The 4,341-nt window shown below is 45.5% G+C and overlaps 1 pseudogene; it reads left to right on the top strand.

Annotated features, from left to right (window-relative positions):
* The first annotated feature begins 1,459 nt into the window (after window positions 1-1,459).
* LOC114619139 lies at window positions 1,460-2,980 on the top strand (annotated as a pseudogene).
* The last annotated feature ends 1,361 nt before the right edge of the window (window positions 2,981-4,341 follow it).

The raw sequence follows: 4,341 nt of genomic DNA, 5'->3' as shown, positions 1-4,341 counted from the left end.
GAAATGGGGCAATGACTAGCTCTATAGCATTGTAGCCACCATCAGTCTCTGCTCTGAATATACATGCACATTTCTTCTCAAACTGAAACTTTATTTTATTTTTAAAGTCAATAAGAAATTAATTTTTTTAAAAAAAAATCCAAATGCTGGCATTGTCCAGAAAATTTTAACACGTTTATTCGTAATTGTTATAAAGTTGAACTGTTGAAATGTGTTCACTGAAACATTTTCCGTGCATTACTGCTTTATATATCTTGCATTCATATTAAAAAGTCACACACAAATGAATGTAGAGAAACTGCCAATTCCTGATTCTGTCTCCTATGTTTTCACTCGCAATCATATACTTAGATACCTTTGACCCCATGGGGGGAGAAGGGAAATATCTAACAGAACTACTGATAACAGGAAGAAGAGGGGGAAAAGGTTTTTTTGGAGAATGAAATATTTCCCCTCATAGTGGACTCTTAAGCACACTCTCCGCTTATTTGGTTTTTGTTATGCGTTTGGCATGGATAGCACACAGGTTAGTATCTTCAAAAAGGCCAACCAGATAGGCCTCACTTGCCTCCTGCAAAGCACCAATAGCTGCACTCTGGAAGCACAGATCTGTTTTGAGGTCCTGAGCAATTTCTCGCACCAGGCGCTGAAAGGGGAGCTTGCGAATCAGAAGCTCAGTGGACTTCTGATAGCGCCTGATTTCGGAATGCCACATTGCCAGGCCTGTAACGATGAGGTTTCTTCCCCCCCCCCAGTAGAGGGCGCACTCTTGTGAGCGGCTTTTGTAGCCAGTTGTTTCCTGGGTGCTTTACCACCAGTGGATTTGCAGGCAGTCTACTTTTACAAGCCATGGTATGGGCGCCTCCTTACTTAACCCCCCCCCCCTTTTCCTTCTGGAGCTCTGCAAGCTAGAGGCTGCTCTATGAAGGCTGTGAACACTATAGGTTCCATCTTAAATCCAACTAGAAAGTGATACATTACTTCCATGACGTGAGTGCCACTGTTGTACCAGTGGCTTGCTAGGTTGGATGTTACTATAGACCTCGGGATTGATAAGATTTGATAGGATTGGTAACTACTTTTCTTCTTCAGTAATGAGCACAGAACCTTTAGCACTATGAAAATTAGCCTGTAGGGATAAAGGCTTCTCCGTTTTCACTTTAGTTATTTTTGTCTTTCAGGTTCTATCTGAAAATTTGAAGGTAGCAATGTTTGGAATGTTTTCTTGTAGTACACTAATTACTCATCTTGAGGCCTTACTCATCTTGAGGCCTTACATTTAGATCTTTTATCTATTTAAGTTTGATTTTGTTTGTTTGCCATGGGAAATTGGAGTCAACTTGAAATTTTCTACATTTATATATTCAGTTTTCTCAGTACAGTTTATTGAAAAGAATGTCCTTTCTCTAATGTTAGTTTGTACTGGCTTTGTTGAAAATCAGTTTACGACTAAGCTCTTCCTTTAAGAAGATGGCTGCGGGTAGTAACAGGGGCGGTGAGAAGAGCGGCTCGAAAAGCCGGGCGGACTCTGGCTTCCTGGGGCTGCGACCCACCTCAGTGGATCCCGCTCAGAGGCGGCGGAGGCGGGGTCCCAGAAACAAGAAGCGCGGCTGGAGGAGGCTCGCTGAGGAGCCGCTGGGGATAGAGGTAGACCAGTTCCTGGAAGACGTACGGCTACAAGAGCGCACGACCGGTGGCTTGTTGGCAGAGGCCCCAAACGAAAAGCTCTTCTTCGTGGACACTGGATTCAAGAGAAAAGATCCAAGCAAGAAGAGGACCTGGGTCCAGAAGAAGTCACAGCATCTTCAGAAACCCCTACGGGTTGACCTTGCCCTTGAGAATCATTCTAAGATCCCTGCTCCCAAAGACATCCTCGCACACCAGATCCCCAATGCCAAGAAGCTCAGGCGAAAGGAGGAGCTATGGGAGAAACTGGCAAAGCAGGGTGAGCTGCCCAGGGATGTGCGCAAGGCACAGGCCCGGCTTCTTAGCCCTCCTGCACCAAAGGCCAAACCTGGGCTCCAGGACATCATTGAGCGGCCCTTCTATGACCTCTGGAACCCAAACAACCCTCTGGACAAGCCTTTGATTGGTCAGGATACATTCTTTCTGGAGCAGACCAAGAAGAAAGGTGTGAGGCGGCCACCACGCCTTCACATCAAGCCTTCCCAGCTGCCTGCAGTGGAGGTTATTCCTGCGGGAGCCTCCTACAACCCAACCTTTGAAGACCACCAGGCCCTGCTTCAAGAGGCCCATGAGGTGGAGCTGCAGCGCGAGAAAGAGGCAGAAAAGCTGGAGCGACAGCTGGCCCTGCCCACCTCAGAGCAAGCCGCCACCCAGGAGACCGTGTTCCGGGAGATGTGTGAGGGCCTGCTGGAGGAGTCTGACGGTGAGGGTGAGGATGAGCTGGGCTGTGCTGGGCAGCCAGAGGCTGATGATGGGGCCACCGAAACCTCACCCACCAGTGCTGCTGGTCCTGAGAAGAGGATGGAGAAGAAGACAGAGCAGCAGCGGCGGCGGGAGAAGGCTGCTCGCAAACTGAGGCTGCAGCAGGCTGCACTGAGGGCAGCCCGGCTTCAGCACCAAGAACTCTTCAGGCTCCGTGGGATCAAGGCCCAGGTGGCCCGGAGGTTGGCAGAACTGGCACGCCGGAGGGAGCAGCGGCGCATATGGCGACTGGTTGAGGCTGACAAGCCCCGAAGGCTGGGACGGCTCAAGTACCAGGCCCCTGACATTGATGTGCAGCTCAGCTCTGAGCTGTCTGGCTCACTCAGGACACTGAAGCCGGAAGGTAACATTCTCCGAGACAGGTTCAAGAGCTTCCAGAAGAGAAATATGATTGAGCCCCGGGAACGAACCAAGTTCAAGCGCAAATACAAAGTGAAACTGGTGGAGAAACGGGCCTTCCGTGAGATTCAGTTGTAGCTGTGCAGATGTCGGAGCCCTGCCCATCAATAAAGTGCTGTGACCAAAAAAAAAAAAAAAAAAAAAGAAAATCAGTTTACTGCAGATGGATGTGTTTAGTTACAGACTGTATTCTGTTCCATTGATCTGTCTGTTTTTATGATAATACCTGTGTTATTTTGGTTACTTTGGCTTTGTACATCTTGTATATCTTGAAATCAGGCATTGTGATATCTTAAGTTTTATTCTATTTTACTCAAGATTTCTTTGCCTATGAAACTTTATTTTTTTAAGCAACCCTTATTTGTAACATTCTGAAGGCTTTACATATTTATGAAGGAAAATCGTTGCATGTGGAAATCTTTAGAATATTGGAGATGTCAATTTCTAGCCTTAAGCTCTTCATTCCTGAAAAACCTATTTCCTAAAAGAAGATCTGACTGTTCTCCTGTAAGAATATCTAAAGCAACAAAGCACTGTTAACCCCACATATTGAAAAGTACGAATCAACATTCGAAGCTGGTAGAAATGTAAAATGCTACAATTGCTTTGAAAGAATGGCAGATTCTACACAGCTAAACGGGTTCTTACCACACAATCCAGTAATAACACTGTTTGGTATTTACTCCAGTAAACTGAAACTTTTTGCATACACAAAACACACAAGCAAATGTTTGCAGAGGTTTTATTCATAGCTTCTAAAATTCATGAGTAACTAAGATGTCCTTTAAAAGATAAGTGATAAATCTTGGCACACTGGTACAGAAGAATACTCTTTAGCTATGAGAAAGAGAAGACAATAAGTCCACAGGAAGACATGGATACCTTGCATGAATATTGGAAAGTGGAAAGAGTCACTCCTAAAAGGATACAGACTATTACAACTCTGTGGTACTCTAGACAAGGAAAAAACATACAGGCAGTAAATGATAAGTGGCTATCATGGATCTCAAGAGGGGGAGGGGAGATGAATGAGTAAAGCACAAGGATTTTCCCATGAAATAAATCTATTCCTAATGATTCTGCAGTCTGCTATACATAACACTGTGTATACAGGAAACCTCATGGATCTGTACAACACAAAGTGAACACTAATGCCAATTGACTGGTTAGTGATAATGTATCAATATTGATTTGTCAGTTGTAAAGCACGCTCCCTACTAACGCTTGGTGTTAATAATAGGCCAAGCAGGCTGAGGCGATGACTCAGCGTATAAGAGCACTTGCTACATGGCATGAGGCCCTGAGTTCAAATTTCCAGAACCCATGTGAAATGCCTGGCTTGGTCATATGTATACTTGTAATCCGAGCACCATGATGGGGGCAGAGGACAGAATGGCTAGCATGTGCTGGCTACCAGTTTAGCTCAAATTCAGTGAGAGAATCTGTCTCAAGGGAGTAAGGCAGAGACTCACACTCCTACACACACATTTGTGC

This window comes from Grammomys surdaster, unplaced genomic scaffold (genome assembly GCF_004785775.1).
Source record: "Grammomys surdaster isolate TR1022 unplaced genomic scaffold, NIH_TR_1.0 147, whole genome shotgun sequence".
NCBI classification, from domain to species: Eukaryota; Metazoa; Chordata; class Mammalia; order Rodentia; family Muridae; genus Grammomys; species Grammomys surdaster.
This window is presented reverse-complemented; position numbering and strand designations above follow the sequence as displayed.